This window comes from Ranitomeya variabilis, chromosome 1 (assembly GCF_051348905.1).
Source record: "Ranitomeya variabilis isolate aRanVar5 chromosome 1, aRanVar5.hap1, whole genome shotgun sequence".
NCBI lineage: Eukaryota > Metazoa > Chordata > Amphibia > Anura > Dendrobatidae > Ranitomeya > Ranitomeya variabilis.
The window spans coordinates 491,484,891-491,505,053 of record NC_135232.1 but is presented as its reverse complement, the minus strand read 5'-3'; positions in this window follow the sequence as shown (position 1 = coordinate 491,505,053).

The following is a 20,163-nucleotide window of genomic DNA, read 5'->3' as shown; positions in this document are numbered from 1 at the left end:
TGGTGGTCAGTGGAGGAGTATTTAAAGTAGGGACCGCAGACAGGCTTCAAAGGCCTAACATAAGAAAATGGGCTGGCTGTAGGCACTTTATAATTGGTTCCAGGGGTACACGGGCAGCAGTGGTCTGGTCAGTGGAGGAGTATTTAAAGTACGGACCGCAGACAGGCTATCAAAGGCCTAAAATAACAAACAATAGTCTCATGGCAGCTTTACAGCGGTTACATGGATACACAGGCAGCTTGGTGGTGAGTGGAGGAGTATTTAAAGTAGGGACCGCAGACAGGCTATCAAAGGCCTAACATAACAAACAATAGGCTCATGGCAGTTTTACAGCGGTTACATGGATACACGGGCAGGCAACTTGGTGGTGGTGAGTGGAGGAGTATTTAAAGTAGGGACCGCAGACAGGCTATCAAAGGCCTAAAATAACAAACAATAGGCTCATGGCAGTTTTACAGCGGTTACATGGATACACGGGCAGGCAGCTTGGTGGTCAGTGGAGGAGTATTTAAAGTAGGGACCGCAGACAGGCTATCAAAGGCCTAACATAACAAACAATAGGCTCATGGCAGTTTTACAGCGGTTACATGAATACACGGGCAGGCAGCTTGGTGGTCAGTGGAGGAGTATTTAAAGTAGGGACCGCAGACAGGCTTCAAAGGCCTAACATAAGAAAATGGGCTGGCTGTAGGCACTTTATAATTGGTTCCAGGGGTACACGGGCAGCAGTGGTCTGGTCAGTGGAGGACTAGTGGAAGGAGGGACCGCAGACAGGCTTCAAAGGCCTAAAATAACAAACAATAGGCTCATGGCAGCTTTACAGCGGTTACATGGATACACAGGCAGCTTGGTGGTGAGTGGAGGAGTATTTAAAGTAGGGACCGCAGACAGGCTATCAAAGGCCTAACATAACAAACAATAGGCTCATGGCAGTTTTACAGCGGTTACATGGATACACGGGCAGGCAACTTGGTGGTGGTGAGTGGAGGAGTATTTAAAGTAGGGACCGCAGACAGGCTATCAAAGGCCTAAAATAACAAACAATAGGCTCATGGCAGTTTTACAGCGGTTACATGGATAGACGGGCAGGCAGCTTGGTGGTCAGTGGAGGAGTATTTAAAGTAGGGACCGCAGACAGGCTTCAAAGGCCTAACATAAGAAAATGGGCTGGCTGTAGGCACTTTATAATTGGTTCCAGGGGTACACGGGCAGCAGTGGTCTGGTCAGTGGAGGAGTATTTAAAGTAGGGACCGCAGACAGGCTATCAAAGGCCTAAAATAACAAACAATAGGCTCATGGCAGCTTTACAGCGGTTACATGGATACACAGGCAGCTTGGTGGTGAGTGGAGGAGTATTTAAAGTAGGGACCGCAGACAGGCTATCAAAGGCCTAACATAACAAACAATAGGCTCATGGCAGTTTTACAGCGGTTACATGGATACACGGGCAGGCAACTTGGTGGTGGTGAGTGGAGGAGTATTTAAAGTAGGGACCGCAGACAGGCTATCAAAGGCCTAAAATAACAAACAATAGGCTCATGGCAGTTTTACAGCGGTTACATGGATACACGGGCAGGCAGCTTGGTGGTCAGTGGAGGAGTATTTAAAGTAGGGACCGCAGACAGGCTATCAAAGGCCTAACATAACAAACAATAGGCTCATGGCAGTTTTACAGCGGTTACATGGATACACGGGCAGGCAGCTTGGTGGTCAGTGGAGGAGTATTTAAAGTAGGGACCGCAGACAGGCTATCAAAGGCCTAACATAACAAACAATAGGCTCATGGCAGTTTTACAGCGGTTACATGGATACACGGGCAGGCAGCTTGGTGGTCAGTGGAGGAGTATTTAAAGTAGGGACCGCAGACAGGCTTCAAAGGCCTAACATAAGAAAATGGGCTGGCTGTAGGCACTTTATAATTGGTTCCAGGGGTACACGGGCAGCAGTGGTCTGGTCAGTGGAGGAGTATTTAAAGTAGGGACCGCAGACAGGCTATCAAAGGCCTAAAATAACAAACAATAGGCTCATGGCAGCTTTACAGCGGTTACATGGATACACAGGCAGCTTGGTGGTGAGTGGAGGAGTATTTAAAGTAGGGACCGCAGACAGGCTATCAAAGGCCTAACATAACAAACAATAGGCTCATGGCAGTTTTACAGCGGTTACATGGATACACGGGCAGGCAACTTGGTGGTGGTGAGTGGAGGAGTATTTAAAGTAGGGACCGCAGACAGGCTATCAAAGGCCTAAAATAACAAACAATAGGCTCATGGCAGTTTTACAGCGGTTACATGGATACACGGGCAGGCAGCTTGGTGGTGAGTGGAGGAGTATTTAAAGTAGGGACCGCAGACAGGCTATCAAAGGCCTAACATAACAAACAATAGGCTCATGGCAGTTTTACAGCGGTTACATGGATACACGGGCAGGCAACTTGGTGGTGGTGAGTGGAGGAGTATTTAAAGTAGGGACCGCAGACAGGCTATCAAAGGCCTAAAATAACAAACAATAGGCTCATGGCAGTTTTACAGCGGTTACATGGATACACGGGCAGGCAGCTTGGTGGTCAGTGGAGGAGTATTTAAAGTAGGGACCGCAGACAGGCTATCAAAGGCCTAACATAACAAACAATAGGCTCATGGCAGTTTTACAGCGGTTACATGGATAGACGGGCAGGCAGCTTGGTGGTCAGTGGAGGAGTATTTAAAGTAGGGACCGCAGACAGGCTTCAAAGGCCTAACATAAGAAAATGGGCTGGCTGTAGGCACTTTATAATTGGTTCCAGGGGTACACGGGCAGCAGTGGTCTGGTCAGTGGAGGAGTATTTAAAGTACGGACCGCAGACAGGCTATCAAAGGCCTAAAATAACAAACAATAGTCTCATGGCAGCTTTACAGCGGTTACATGGATACACAGGCAGCTTGGTGGTGAGTGGAGGAGTATTTAAAGTAGGGACCGCAGACAGGCTATCAAAGGCCTAACATAACAAACAATAGGCTCATGGCAGTTTTACAGCGGTTACATGGATACACGGGCAGGCAACTTGGTGGTGGTGAGTGGAGGAGTATTTAAAGTAGGGACCGCAGACAGGCTATCAAAGGCCTAAAATAACAAACAATAGGCTCATGGCAGTTTTACAGCGGTTACATGGATACACGGGCAGGCAGCTTGGTGGTCAGTGGAGGAGTATTTAAAGTAGGGACCGCAGACAGGCTATCAAAGGCCTAACATAACAAACAATAGGCTCATGGCAGTTTTACAGCGGTTACATGAATACACGGGCAGGCAGCTTGGTGGTCAGTGGAGGAGTATTTAAAGTAGGGACCGCAGACAGGCTTCAAAGGCCTAACATAAGAAAATGGGCTGGCTGTAGGCACTTTATAATTGGTTCCAGGGGTACACGGGCAGCAGTGGTCTGGTCAGTGGAGGACTAGTGGAAGGAGGGACCGCAGACAGGCTTCAAAGGCCTAAAATAACAAACAATAGGCTCATGGCAGCTTTACAGCGGTTACATGGATACACAGGCAGCTTGGTGGTGAGTGGAGGAGTATTTAAAGTAGGGACCGCAGACAGGCTATCAAAGGCCTAACATAACAAACAATAGGCTCATGGCAGTTTTACAGCGGTTACATGGATACACGGGCAGGCAACTTGGTGGTGGTGAGTGGAGGAGTATTTAAAGTAGGGACCGCAGACAGGCTATCAAAGGCCTAAAATAACAAACAATAGGCTCATGGCAGTTTTACAGCGGTTACATGGATAGACGGGCAGGCAGCTTGGTGGTCAGTGGAGGAGTATTTAAAGTAGGGACCGCAGACAGGCTTCAAAGGCCTAACATAAGAAAATGGGCTGGCTGTAGGCACTTTATAATTGGTTCCAGGGGTACACGGGCAGCAGTGGTCTGGTCAGTGGAGGAGTATTTAAAGTAGGGACCGCAGACAGGCTATCAAAGGCCTAAAATAACAAACAATAGGCTCATGGCAGCTTTACAGCGGTTACATGGATACACAGGCAGCTTGGTGGTGAGTGGAGGAGTATTTAAAGTAGGGACCGCAGACAGGCTATCAAAGGCCTAACATAACAAACAATAGGCTCATGGCAGTTTTACAGCGGTTACATGGATACACGGGCAGGCAACTTGGTGGTGGTGAGTGGAGGAGTATTTAAAGTAGGGACCGCAGACAGGCTATCAAAGGCCTAAAATAACAAACAATAGGCTCATGGCAGTTTTACAGCGGTTACATGGATACACGGGCAGGCAGCTTGGTGGTCAGTGGAGGAGTATTTAAAGTAGGGACCGCAGACAGGCTATCAAAGGCCTAACATAACAAACAATAGGCTCATGGCAGTTTTACAGCGGTTACATGGATACACGGGCAGGCAGCTTGGTGGTCAGTGGAGGAGTATTTAAAGTAGGGACCGCAGACAGGCTATCAAAGGCCTAACATAACAAACAATAGGCTCATGGCAGTTTTACAGCGGTTACATGGATACACGGGCAGGCAACTTGGTGGTGGTGAGTGGAGGAGTATTTAAAGTAGGGACCGCAGACAGGCTATCAAAGGCCTAAAATAACAAACAATAGGCTCACGGCAGTTTTACAGCGGTTACATGGATACACGGGCAGGCAGCTTGGTGGTGAGTGGAGGAGTATTTAAAGTAGGGACCGCAGACAGGCTATCAAAGGCCTAACATAACAAACAATAGGCTCATGGCAGTTTTACAGCGGTTACATGGATACACGGGCAGGCAACTTGGTGGTGGTGAGTGGAGGAGTATTTAAAGTAGGGACCGCAGACAGGCTATCAAAGGCCTAAAATAACAAACAATAGGCTCATGGCAGTTTTACAGCGGTTACATGGATACACGGGCAGGCAGCTTGGTGGTCAGTGGAGGAGTATTTAAAGTAGGGACCGCAGACAGGCTATCAAAGGCCTAACATAACAAACAATAGGCTCATGGCAGTTTTACAGCGGTTACATGGATAGACGGGCAGGCAGCTTGGTGGTCAGTGGAGGAGTATTTAAAGTAGGGACCGCAGACAGGCTTCAAAGGCCTAACATAAGAAAATGGGCTGGCTGTAGGCACTTTATAATTGGTTCCAGGGGTACACGGGCAGCAGTGGTCTGGTCAGTGGAGGAGTATTTAAAGTAGGGACCGCAGACAGGCTATCAAAGGCCTAAAATAACAAACAATAGGCTCATGGCAGCTTTACAGCGGTTACATGGATACACAGGCAGCTTGGTGGTGAGTGGAGGAGTATTTAAAGTAGGGACCGCAGACAGGCTATCAAAGGCCTAACATAACAAACAATAGGCTCATGGCAGTTTTACAGCGGTTACATGGATACACGGGCAGGCAACTTGGTGGTGGTGAGTGGAGGAGTATTTAAAGTAGGGACCGCAGACAGGCTATCAAAGGCCTAAAATAACAAACAATAGGCTCATGGCAGTTTTACAGCGGTTACATGAATACACGGGCAGGCAGCTTGGTGGTCAGTGGAGGAGTATTTAAAGTAGGGACCGCAGACAGGCTATCAAAGGCCTAACATAACAAACAATAGGCTCATGGCAGTTTTACAGCGGTTACATGAATACACGGGCAGGCAGCTTGGTGGTCAGTGGAGGAGTATTTAAAGTAGGGACCGCAGACAGGCTTCAAAGGCCTAACATAAGAAAATGGGCTGGCTGTAGGCACTTTATAATTGGTTCCAGGGGTACACGGGCAGCAGTGGTCTGGTCAGTGGAGGAGTATTTAAAGTAGGGACCGCAGACAGGCTATCAAAGGCCTAAAATAACAAACAATAGGCTCATGGCAGCTTTACAGCGGTTACATGGATACACAGGCAGCTTGGTGGTGAGTGGAGGAGTATTTAAAGTAGGGACCGCAGACAGGCTATCAAAGGCCTAACATAACAAACAATAGGCTCATGGCAGTTTTACAGCGGTTACATGGATACACGGGCAGGCAACTTGGTGGTGGTGAGTGGAGGAGTATTTAAAGTAGGGACCGCAGACAGGCTATCAAAGGCCTAAAATAACAAACAATAGGCTCATGGCAGTTTTACAGCGGTTACATGGATACACGGGCAGGCAGCTTGGTGGTCAGTGGAGGAGTATTTAAAGTAGGGACCGCAGACAGGCTATCAAAGGCCTAACATAACAAACAATAGGCTCATGGCAGTTTTACAGCGGTTACATGGATACACGGGCAGGCAGCTTGGTGGTCAGTGGAGGAGTATTTAAAGTAGGGACCGCAGACAGGCTATCAAAGGCCTAACATAACAAACAATAGGCTCATGGCAGTTTTACAGCGGTTACATGGATACACGGGCAGGCAGCTTGGTGGTCAGTGGAGGAGTATTTAAAGTAGGGACCGCAGACAGGCTTCAAAGGCCTAACATAAGAAAATGGGCTGGCTGTAGGCACTTTATAATTGGTTCCAGGGGTACACGGGCAGCAGTGGTCTGGTCAGTGGAGGAGTATTTAAAGTAGGGACCGCAGACAGGCTATCAAAGGCCTAAAATAACAAACAATAGGCTCATGGCAGCTTTACAGCGGTTACATGGATACACAGGCAGCTTGGTGGTGAGTGGAGGAGTATTTAAAGTAGGGACCGCAGACAGGCTATCAAAGGCCTAACATAACAAACAATAGGCTCATGGCAGTTTTACAGCGGTTACATGGATACACGGGCAGGCAACTTGGTGGTGGTGAGTGGAGGAGTATTTAAAGTAGGGACCGCAGACAGGCTATCAAAGGCCTAAAATAACAAACAATAGGCTCATGGCAGTTTTACAGCGGTTACATGGATACACGGGCAGGCAGCTTGGTGGTGAGTGGAGGAGTATTTAAAGTAGGGACCGCAGACAGGCTATCAAAGGCCTAACATAACAAACAATAGGCTCATGGCAGTTTTACAGCGGTTACATGGATACACGGGCAGGCAACTTGGTGGTGGTGAGTGGAGGAGTATTTAAAGTAGGGACCGCAGACAGGCTATCAAAGGCCTAAAATAACAAACAATAGGCTCATGGCAGTTTTACAGCGGTTACATGGATACACGGGCAGGCAGCTTGGTGGTCAGTGGAGGAGTATTTAAAGTAGGGACCGCAGACAGGCTATCAAAGGCCTAACATAACAAACAATAGGCTCATGGCAGTTTTACAGCGGTTACATGGATAGACGGGCAGGCAGCTTGGTGGTCAGTGGAGGAGTATTTAAAGTAGGGACCGCAGACAGGCTTCAAAGGCCTAACATAAGAAAATGGGCTGGCTGTAGGCACTTTATAATTGGTTCCAGGGGTACACGGGCAGCAGTGGTCTGGTCAGTGGAGGAGTATTTAAAGTACGGACCGCAGACAGGCTATCAAAGGCCTAAAATAACAAACAATAGTCTCATGGCAGCTTTACAGCGGTTACATGGATACACAGGCAGCTTGGTGGTGAGTGGAGGAGTATTTAAAGTAGGGACCGCAGACAGGCTATCAAAGGCCTAACATAACAAACAATAGGCTCATGGCAGTTTTACAGCGGTTACATGGATACACGGGCAGGCAACTTGGTGGTGGTGAGTGGAGGAGTATTTAAAGTAGGGACCGCAGACAGGCTATCAAAGGCCTAAAATAACAAACAATAGGCTCATGGCAGTTTTACAGCGGTTACATGGATACACGGGCAGGCAGCTTGGTGGTCAGTGGAGGAGTATTTAAAGTAGGGACCGCAGACAGGCTATCAAAGGCCTAACATAACAAACAATAGGCTCATGGCAGTTTTACAGCGGTTACATGAATACACGGGCAGGCAGCTTGGTGGTCAGTGGAGGAGTATTTAAAGTAGGGACCGCAGACAGGCTTCAAAGGCCTAACATAAGAAAATGGGCTGGCTGTAGGCACTTTATAATTGGTTCCAGGGGTACACGGGCAGCAGTGGTCTGGTCAGTGGAGGACTAGTGGAAGGAGGGACCGCAGACAGGCTTCAAAGGCCTAAAATAACAAACAATAGGCTCATGGCAGCTTTACAGCGGTTACATGGATACACAGGCAGCTTGGTGGTGAGTGGAGGAGTATTTAAAGTAGGGACCGCAGACAGGCTATCAAAGGCCTAACATAACAAACAATAGGCTCATGGCAGTTTTACAGCGGTTACATGGATACACGGGCAGGCAACTTGGTGGTGGTGAGTGGAGGAGTATTTAAAGTAGGGACCGCAGACAGGCTATCAAAGGCCTAAAATAACAAACAATAGGCTCATGGCAGTTTTACAGCGGTTACATGGATAGACGGGCAGGCAGCTTGGTGGTCAGTGGAGGAGTATTTAAAGTAGGGACCGCAGACAGGCTTCAAAGGCCTAACATAAGAAAATGGGCTGGCTGTAGGCACTTTATAATTGGTTCCAGGGGTACACGGGCAGCAGTGGTCTGGTCAGTGGAGGAGTATTTAAAGTAGGGACCGCAGACAGGCTATCAAAGGCCTAAAATAACAAACAATAGGCTCATGGCAGCTTTACAGCGGTTACATGGATACACAGGCAGCTTGGTGGTGAGTGGAGGAGTATTTAAAGTAGGGACCGCAGACAGGCTATCAAAGGCCTAACATAACAAACAATAGGCTCATGGCAGTTTTACAGCGGTTACATGGATACACGGGCAGGCAACTTGGTGGTGGTGAGTGGAGGAGTATTTAAAGTAGGGACCGCAGACAGGCTATCAAAGGCCTAAAATAACAAACAATAGGCTCATGGCAGTTTTACAGCGGTTACATGGATACACGGGCAGGCAGCTTGGTGGTCAGTGGAGGAGTATTTAAAGTAGGGACCGCAGACAGGCTATCAAAGGCCTAACATAACAAACAATAGGCTCATGGCAGTTTTACAGCGGTTACATGGATACACGGGCAGGCAGCTTGGTGGTCAGTGGAGGAGTATTTAAAGTAGGGACCGCAGACAGGCTATCAAAGGCCTAACATAACAAACAATAGGCTCATGGCAGTTTTACAGCGGTTACATGGATACACGGGCAGGCAACTTGGTGGTGGTGAGTGGAGGAGTATTTAAAGTAGGGACCGCAGACAGGCTATCAAAGGCCTAAAATAACAAACAATAGGCTCACGGCAGTTTTACAGCGGTTACATGGATACACGGGCAGGCAGCTTGGTGGTGAGTGGAGGAGTATTTAAAGTAGGGACCGCAGACAGGCTATCAAAGGCCTAACATAACAAACAATAGGCTCATGGCAGTTTTACAGCGGTTACATGGATACACGGGCAGGCAACTTGGTGGTGGTGAGTGGAGGAGTATTTAAAGTAGGGACCGCAGACAGGCTATCAAAGGCCTAAAATAACAAACAATAGGCTCATGGCAGTTTTACAGCGGTTACATGGATACACGGGCAGGCAGCTTGGTGGTCAGTGGAGGAGTATTTAAAGTAGGGACCGCAGACAGGCTATCAAAGGCCTAACATAACAAACAATAGGCTCATGGCAGTTTTACAGCGGTTACATGGATAGACGGGCAGGCAGCTTGGTGGTCAGTGGAGGAGTATTTAAAGTAGGGACCGCAGACAGGCTTCAAAGGCCTAACATAAGAAAATGGGCTGGCTGTAGGCACTTTATAATTGGTTCCAGGGGTACACGGGCAGCAGTGGTCTGGTCAGTGGAGGAGTATTTAAAGTAGGGACCGCAGACAGGCTATCAAAGGCCTAAAATAACAAACAATAGGCTCATGGCAGCTTTACAGCGGTTACATGGATACACAGGCAGCTTGGTGGTGAGTGGAGGAGTATTTAAAGTAGGGACCGCAGACAGGCTATCAAAGGCCTAACATAACAAACAATAGGCTCATGGCAGTTTTACAGCGGTTACATGGATACACGGGCAGGCAACTTGGTGGTGGTGAGTGGAGGAGTATTTAAAGTAGGGACCGCAGACAGGCTATCAAAGGCCTAAAATAACAAACAATAGGCTCATGGCAGTTTTACAGCGGTTACATGAATACACGGGCAGGCAGCTTGGTGGTCAGTGGAGGAGTATTTAAAGTAGGGACCGCAGACAGGCTATCAAAGGCCTAACATAACAAACAATAGGCTCATGGCAGTTTTACAGCGGTTACATGAATACACGGGCAGGCAGCTTGGTGGTCAGTGGAGGAGTATTTAAAGTAGGGACCGCAGACAGGCTTCAAAGGCCTAACATAAGAAAATGGGCTGGCTGTAGGCACTTTATAATTGGTTCCAGGGGTACACGGGCAGCAGTGGTCTGGTCAGTGGAGGACTAGTGGAAGGAGGGACCGCAGACAGGCTTCAAAGGCCTAAAATAACAAACAATAGGCTCATGGCAGCTTTACAGCGGTTACATGGATACACAGGCAGCTTGGTGGTGAGTGGAGGAGTATTTAAAGTAGGGACCGCAGACAGGCTATCAAAGGCCTAACATAACAAACAATAGGCTCATGGCAGTTTTACAGCGGTTACATGGATACACGGGCAGGAAACTTGGTGGTGGTGAGTGGAGGAGTATTTAAAGTAGGGACCGCAGACAGGCTATCAAAGGCCTAAAATAACAAACAATAGGCTCATGGCAGTTTTACAGCGGTTACATGGATACACGGGCAGGCAGCTTGGTGGTCAGTGGAGGAGTATTTAAAGTAGGGACCGCAGACAGGCTTCAAAGGCCTAACATAAGAAAATGGGCTGGCTGTAGGCACTTTATAATTGGTTCCAGGGGTACACGGGCAGCAGTGGTCTGGTCAGTGGAGGAGTATTTAAAGTAGGGACCGCAGACAGGCTATCAAAGGCCTAAAATAACAAACAATAGGCTCATGGCAGCTTTACAGCGGTTACATGGATACACAGGCAGCTTGGTGGTGAGTGGAGGAGTATTTAAAGTAGGGACCGCAGACAGGCTATCAAAGGCCTAACATAACAAACAATAGGCTCATGGCAGTTTTACAGCGGTTACATGGATACACGGGCAGGCAACTTGGTGGTGGTGAGTGGAGGAGTATTTAAAGTAAGGACCGCAGACAGGCTATCAAAGGCCTAAAATAACAAACAATAGGCTCATGGCAGTTTTACAGCGGTTACATGGATACACGGGCAGGCAGCTTGGTGGTCAGTGGAGGAGTATTTAAAGTAGGGACCGCAGACAGGCTATCAAAGGCCTAACATAACAAACAATAGGCTCATGGCAGTTTTACAGCGGTTACATGGATACACGGGCAGGCAGCTTGGTGGTCAGTGGAGGAGTATTTAAAGTAGGGACCGCAGACAGGCTATCAAAGGCCTAACATAACAAACAATAGGCTCATGGCAGTTTTACAGCGGTTACATGGATACACGGGCAGGCAGCTTGGTGGTCAGTGGAGGAGTATTTAAAGTAGGGACCGCAGACAGGCTTCAAAGGCCTAACATAAGAAAATGGGCTGGCTGTAGGCACTTTATAATTGGTTCCAGGGGTACACGGGCAGCAGTGGTCTGGTCAGTGGAGGAGTATTTAAAGTAGGGACCGCAGACAGGCTATCAAAGGCCTAAAATAACAAACAATAGGCTCATGGCAGCTTTACAGCGGTTACATGGATACACAGGCAGCTTGGTGGTGAGTGGAGGAGTATTTAAAGTAGGGACCGCAGACAGGCTATCAAAGGCCTAACATAACAAACAATAGGCTCATGGCAGTTTTACAGCGGTTACATGGATACACGGGCAGGCAACTTGGTGGTGGTGAGTGGAGGAGTATTTAAAGTAGGGACCGCAGACAGGCTATCAAAGGCCTAAAATAACAAACAATAGGCTCATGGCAGTTTTACAGCGGTTACATGGATACACGGGCAGGCAGCTTGGTGGTGAGTGGAGGAGTATTTAAAGTAGGGACCGCAGACAGGCTATCAAAGGCCTAACATAACAAACAATAGGCTCATGGCAGTTTTACAGCGGTTACATGGATACACGGGCAGGCAACTTGGTGGTGGTGAGTGGAGGAGTATTTAAAGTAGGGACCGCAGACAGGCTATCAAAGGCCTAAAATAACAAACAATAGGCTCATGGCAGTTTTACAGCGGTTACATGGATACACGGGCAGGCAGCTTGGTGGTCAGTGGAGGAGTATTTAAAGTAGGGACCGCAGACAGGCTATCAAAGGCCTAACATAACAAACAATAGGCTCATGGCAGTTTTACAGCGGTTACATGGATAGACGGGCAGGCAGCTTGGTGGTCAGTGGAGGAGTATTTAAAGTAGGGACCGCAGACAGGCTTCAAAGGCCTAACATAAGAAAATGGGCTGGCTGTAGGCACTTTATAATTGGTTCCAGGGGTACACGGGCAGCAGTGGTCTGGTCAGTGGAGGAGTATTTAAAGTAGGGACCGCAGACAGGCTATCAAAGGCCTAAAATAACAAACAATAGGCTCATGGCAGCTTTACAGCGGTTACATGGATACACAGGCAGCTTGGTGGTGAGTGGAGGAGTATTTAAAGTAGGGACCGCAGACAGGCTATCAAAGGCCTAACATAACAAACAATAGGCTCATGGCAGTTTTACAGCGGTTACATGGATACACGGGCAGGCAACTTGGTGGTGGTGAGTGGAGGAGTATTTAAAGTAGGGACCGCAGACAGGCTATCAAAGGCCTAAAATAACAAACAATAGGCTCATGGCAGTTTTACAGCGGTTACATGGATACACGGGCAGGCAGCTTGGTGGTCAGTGGAGGAGTATTTAAAGTAGGGACCGCAGACAGGCTATCAAAGGCCTAACATAACAAACAATAGGCTCATGGCAGTTTTACAGCGGTTACATGGATACACGGGCAGGCAGCTTGGTGGTCAGTGGAGGAGTATTTAAAGTAGGGACCGCAGACAGGCTTCAAAGGCCTAACATAAGAAAATGGGCTGGCTGTAGGCACTTTATAATTGGTTCCAGGGGTACACGGGCAGCAGTGGTCTGGTCAGTGGAGGACTAGTGGAAGGAGGGACCGCAGACAGGCTTCAAAGGCCTAAAATAACAAACAATAGGCTCATGGCAGCTTTACAGCGGTTACATGGATACACAGGCAGCTTGGTGGTGAGTGGAGGAGTAGTGCAAGGAGTGTCTGTCCCAGTACTCCCAAAATATAAATAGATGTTAATGTCTCGCAAAACAACCACAACAAAAAAAAAGGTGGCATACTTAGGTACAGGGGTGGGCTCATCTACTGAGTTTCTGACATAGTAATTTGGCAGTAACTATTTAATGGTGCCAATATAGGACACAGACACAGACTACTTTAAGTTGCATCATAGATGTCTACAAATTTGTATTGTCAGTGCCAGACATTGAATGATGTCAGCGAATAGACTAAAGATTGGTGGAGCTGTGCGACATAATTTTGGACGTGGTAGAGCACATTTTGAGCTGGGGTAGGGGGGAACTCTCTTGAGGCCGGCGGGACCGCCCCAGGGCCCCTCATGTTACAACGGTGTGTCTGACGTTGGGTGCGCACCACCACCGCCAGAGACACTACATTGTACTATGAGGGACCCAGTAGCAATGCCGTCAACCAAAAGCGAGCACACCCACCTCTTCAGACAAACAGCAGTCTCACGGGTGCTTGCGCCAAGTCGCGATACCACGGCCCCGTGTGGGGAGTTTTGCCATTTAGGGAGGTGTAAACATGTCGTATGCTGTACAATCAGCTGCAGCAAATTAGACATTAGAAAAGTAATTCACAGGCAAGAGCTTTTCATAGGAAAGCTAGGTGTCGGCCGGGCAAGGTGGGGCAAAAGATTTCGAAATCCAGTTGTGGTTCATTTTAATGAATGTTAGATCGTCAACATTTTGGGTAGCCAGACGAGTCCTTTTTTCGGTTAATATTGAACCTGCAGCACTGAATACTCTTTCTGATAGGACACTTGCTGCCGGGCAAGCAAGCTCCTGCAATGCATATTCTGCCAATTCTGGCCAGGTGTCTAATTTGGAGGCCCAGTAATCAAATGGGAATGACGGTTGAGGGAGAACATCGATAAGGGATGAAAAATAGTTAGTAACCATACTGGACAAATGTTGTCTCCTGTCACTTTCAATTGATGCAGCAGTACCTGTCCTGTCTGCGGTCATAGCAAAATCACTCCACAACCTGGTCAGAAAACCCCTCTGTCCAACGCCACTTCTGATGTGTGCACCCCTAACACTCCTAGTCTGCTGCCCCCTGGAGCTCGTGTGAGAACGATCACGTGCGCTGTGTGCTGGGAATGCCTGAAGCAAACGGTCAACAAGAGTTGATTGTTTGGTTGCTAATATTAGTTCCAAGTTCTCATGTGGCATAATATTTTGCAATTTGCCTTTATAGCGTGGATCAAGGAGGCAGGCCAACCAGTAATCGTCATCGTTCATCATTTTCGTAATGCGTGTGTCCCTTTTTAGGATACGTAAGGCATAATCCGCCATGTGGGCCAAAGTTCCAGTTGTCAAATCTCCGGTTGTGATTGGTTGAGGGGCAGTTGCAGGCAAATCTACGTCACTTGTGTCCCTCAAAAAACCAGAACCCGGCCGTGACACGCAACCAATTTCCTGTGCCCCCGGGAAAGGTTCGGCATTAAAAATATACTCATCCCCATCATCCTCCTCGTCCTCCACCTCCTCTTCGCCCGCTACCTCGTCCTGTACACTGCCCTGACCAGACAATGGCTGACTGTCATCAAGGCTTTCCTCTTCCTCTGGTGCAGACGCCTGCTCCTTTATGTGCGTCAAACTTTGCATCAGCAGACGCATTAGGGGGATGCTCATGCTTATTACGGCGTTGTCTGCACTAACCAGCCGTGTGCATTCCTCAAAACACTGAAGGACTTGACACATGTCTTGTATCTTAGACCACTGCACACCTGACAACTCCATGTCTGCCATCCTACTGCCTGCCCGTGTATCCTCCCACAAATAAATAACAGCACGCCTCTGTTCGCACAGTCTCTGAAGCATGTGCAGTGTTGAGTTCCACCTTGTTGCAACGTCTATGATTAGGCGATGCTGGGGAAGGTTCAAAGACCGCTGATAGGTCTGCATATGGCTGGCGTGTACAGGCGAACGTCGGATATGTGAGCAAAGTGCACGCACTTTGAGGAGCAGGTCGGAGAACCCAGGATAAGTTTTCAATAAGCACTGCACCACCAGGTTTAAGGTGTGAGCCAGGCAAGGAATGTGTTTCAGTTGGGAAAGGGAGATGGCAGCCATGAAATTCCTTCCGTTATCACTCACTACCTTGCCTGCCTCAAGATCTACTGTGCCCAGCCACGACTGTGTTTCTTGTTGCAAGAACTCGGACAGAACTTCCGCGGTGTGTCTGTTGTCGCCCAAGCACTTCATAGCCAATACAGCCTGCTGACGCTTGGCAGTAGCTGGCCCATAATGGGACAACTGGTGTGCAACAGTGTCATCTGCCGATGGAGTGGTTGGCAGACTGCGTTCTGTGGAAGAGCTGTAGCTTCTGCAGGAGGACGAGGAGGAGGAGGAGGAGGGGGTGCGAACGCCTACAGCCAACTGTTTCCTAGACCGTGGGCTAGGCACAACTGTCCCTAAATTGATGTCGCCTGTGGACCCTGCATCCACCACATTCACCCAGTGTGCCGTGATGGACACATAACGTCCCTGGCCATGCCTACTGGTCCATGCATCTGTAGTCAGGTGCACCTTTGTACTCACAGATTGCCTGAGTGCATGGACGATGCGCTGTTTAACATGCTGGTGCAGGGCTGGGATGGCTTTTCTGGAAAAAAAGTGTCGACTGGGTAGCTCGTATCGTGGTTCAGCGTACTCCATCAGGGCTTTGAAAGCTTCGCTTTCAACTAACCGGTAGGGCATCATCTCTAACGAGATTAGTCTAGCTATGTGGGCGTTAAAACCCTGTGTACGCGGATGCGAGGATAAGTACTTCCTTTTTCTAACCAGAGTCTCATGTAGGGTGAGCTGGACTGGAGAGCTGGAGATCGTGGAACTTTCGGGTGTGCCGGTGTACATGGCAGACTGAGAGACGGTTGGAGACGGTATTGTTTCCGCCGGTGCCCTAGATGCAATATTTCCTCCTACAAAACTGGTGATTCCCTGACCCTGACTGCTTTTGGCTGGCAAAGAAACCTGCACAGATACTGCCGGTGGTGCGGAAAATGGTGGCCTTACAGTGACGGAAGGGATGTTGCGTTGCTGACTAGCTTCATTGGCCGAGGGTGCTACAACCTTGAGGGACGTTTGGTAGTTAGTCCAGGCTTGAAAATGCATGGTGGTTAAGTGTCTATGCATGCAACTAGTATTTAGACTTTTCAGATTCTGACCTCTGCTTAAGCTAGTTGAACATTTTTGACAGATGACTTTGCGCTGATCAGTTGGATGTTGTTTAAAAAAATGCCAGACTGCACTCTTCCTAGACTCGGATCCCTTTTCAGGGATTGCAGACTGAGCTTTAACCGGATGGCAACGCTGTGCTCCAACAGGTTTTGGCTTTGACACGCGTTTTGGGCCAGATACGGGCCCGGCAGATGGAACCTGTTGCGATGTTGATGCCTGCTGCGGCCCCTCCTCCACCTCCGCTTCTGAACTACTGCCGCCTGCACCCTGTTCCCCCAATGGCTGCCAATCGGGGTCAATAACTGGGTCATCTATTACCTCCTCTTCGAGCTCGTGTGCAACTTCGTCTGTGTCACTGTGTCGGTCGGTGGTATAGCGTTCGTGGCGGGGCAACATAGTCTCATCAGGGTCTGATTGTGGATCTGTACCCTGAGAGGGCAATGTGGTGGTCTGAGTCAAAGGAGCAGCATAGTACTCTGGCTGTGGCTGTGCATCAGTGCACTCCATGTCAGAATATACTTGTAATGGGCATGGCCTGTTAAATGTTTCACTTTCTAAGCCAGGGACGGTATGTGTAAAGAGCTCCATGGAGTGACCCGTTGTGTCGCCTGCTGCATCCTTCTCTCTTGTTGTAGTTTTTGCTGAGGAGGACAAGGAAGCGACTTGTCCCTGACCGTGAACATCCACAAGCGACGCGCTGCTTTTACATTTACCAGTTTCGGAAGAGGAGGCAAAAGAGCTAGAGGCTGAGTCTGCAATGTAAGCCAAAACTTGCTGTTGCTGCTCCGCCTTTAAAAGCGGTTTTCCTACTCCCAGAAAAGAGAGCGTTCGAGGCCTTGTGTAGCCTGACGACGAAACTGGCTCCACAGCTCCAGACTTAGGTGGAATATTTTTATCCCCACGACCACCTGATGCTCCACTACCACTACCATCATTACCAGCTGACAATGAACGCCCACGACGACCTCTTGCACCAGACTTCCTCATTGTTTTAAAATCTTAACCAAAGTAACTTTATTTGTTGCTGTCAAACAACTTACACGGTGAGCTATAACTTCAGTATGATTTCAATATCCCTTAACAGGTTGGTGAGACCACAAGGAAAATCAGGCACAATGTTACACACTCTGTTTTCTGTGGCACAAAATCACAGAGATGACACACACGCAGGACTGTCACTCAAGCACTAATGTCAATATTAATCTCCCACCTAATTTATGTTTTTTTTTTTTCAGGGAGACTTTAGAAACCAAATAATATTAAAAAAAAAAAAAAAAAAAAAAGGCTTTCTATGGCCCACAATTAGAGAGAGAGAGGTGGCACACCCAGGAGTCAAGACTGGCACACAAGCTGAAAGGGCAATATTACTCTCCCACTGTTTTTTTATGTTTTTTTTTTTTTCAGGGAGACTTTAGAAACCAAATAATATTTAAAAAAAAAAATAAATAGGCTTTCTATGGCCCACTGAATGAAAGGGAGAGAGGTGGCACACCCAGGAGTCAAGACTGGCACACAAGCTGAAAGGGCAATATTACTCTCCCACTGTTTTTTGTATGTTTTTTTTTTTTTTTTTCAGGGAGACTTTAGAAACCCAATAATATTTAAAAAAAAAAATAAATAGGCTTTCTATGGCCCACTGAATGAAAGGGAGAGAGGTGGCACACCCAGGAGTCAAGACTGGCACACAAGCTGAAAGGGCAATATTACTCTCCCACTGTTTTTTTAGGTTTTTTTTTTTTTTTCAGGGAGACTTTAGAAACCAAATAATATTAAAAAAACCAAAAAAAAAATAGCCTTTCTATGGCCCACTGAATGAGAGAGAGAGGTGGCACACCCAGGAGTCAAGACTGGCACACAAGCTGAAAGGGCAATATTACTCTCCCACTGTTTTTTTATGTATTTTTTGTTTTTTAAGGGAGACTTTAGAAACCCAATAATATTTAAAAAAAAAAATAAATAGGCTTTCTATGGCCCACTGAATGAGAGGGAGAGAGGTGGCACACCCAGGAGTCAAGACTGGCACACAAGCTGAAAGGGCAATATTACTCTCCCACTGTTTTTTTAGGTTTTTTTTTTTTTTTCAGGGAGACTTTAGAAACCAAATAATATAAAAAAAAAAAAAAAAATAGGCTTGCTATAGCCCACTGAATGAGAGATAGCACACACAGCAGTGGCACACAAGCCCTGACTGAGGCCAATATTTTTCTCCCACTGATTGATGTCGTGTTTTTGTGTTGAGGTAGAATTTAGAACACAAATCACGGAAAAAATAAATAGGCTTTCTATGGCCCACTGAATGAAAGGGAGAGAGGTGGCACACCCAGGAGTCAAGACTGGCACACAAGCTGAAAGGGCAATATTACTCTCCCACTGTTTTTTTATGTATTTTTTGTTTTTTAAGGGAGACTTTAGAAACCCAATAATATTTAAAAAAAAAAATAAATAGGCTTTCTATGGCCCACTGAATGAGAGGGAGAGAGGTGGCACACCCAGGAGTCAAGACTGGCACACAAGCTGAAAGGGCAATATTACTCTCCCACTGTTTTTTTAGGTTTTTTTTTTTTTTCAGGGAGACTTTAGAAACCAAATAATATTAAAAAAAAAAAAAAAAAATAGGCTTGCTATAGCCCACTGAATGAGAGATAGCACACACAGCAGTGGCACACAAGCCCTGACTGAGGCCAATATTTTTCTCCCACTGATTGATGTAGTGTTTTTGTGTTGAGGTAGAATTTAGAACACAAATCACGGAAAAAATAAATAGGCTTTCTATGGCCCACTGAATGAAAGGGAGAGAGGTGGCACACCCAGGAGTCAAGACTGGCACACAAGCTGAAAGGGCAATATTACTCTCCCACTGTTTTTTTATGTATTTTTTGTTTTTTAAGGGAGACTTTAGAAACCCAATAATATTTAAAAAAAAAAATAAATAGGCTTTCTATGGCCCACTGAATGAGAGGGAGAGAGGTGGCACACCCAGGAGTCAAGACTGGCACACAAGCTGAAAGGGCAATATTACTCTCCCACTGTTTTTTTAGGTTTTTTTTTTTTTTTCAGGGAGACTTTAGAAACCAAATAATATTAAAAAAAAAAAAAAAAAATAGGCTTGCTATAGCCCACTGAATGAGAGATAGCACACACAGCAGTGGCACACAAGCCCTGACTGAGGCCAATATTTTTCTCCCACTGATTGATGTAGTGTTTTTGTGTTGAGGTAGATTTTAGAACACAAATCACGGAAAAAATAAATAGGCTTTCTATGGCCCACTCAGTGAGAGATGGCACACACAGGGATGGCACTGTAGCAGAAATGCCAATCTTAATCTCCCACAAAAAAAAACAAAACAAAAAAAAAAACTGTCCTACAATTACTATCTCCCTGCAGTAATGTAAGCCAGGTATGGCAGGCAGCAATAGGAGTGGACTGATGCACAAATTAAATAAAAAGTGTGGACAAACAAAAAAGATAGCTGTGCAGAAAGGAAGGAACAAGAGGATATGTGCTTTGAAAAAAGCAGTTGGTTTCCACAGTGGCGTACACACAGCAATACAGCTATCACGGAGCCTTCTAGGGCAGCCCAATGAGCTACAGCGCTGAGGGGAAAAAAAAAAAAAAATAGCTTCCACAGTCCCTGCACACCGAAGGTGGTGTTGGACAGTGGAAATCGCTGCAGCACAAGCGGTTTGGTGGTTAGTGGACCCTGCCTAACGCTCTCCCTGCTTCTGACGAAGCGGCAGCAACCTGTCCCTAAGCTCAGATCAGCAGCAGTAAGATGGCGGTCGGCGGGAACGCCCCTTTATAGCCCCTGTGACGCCGCAGACAGCAAGCCAATCACTGCAATGCCCTTCTCTAAGATGGTG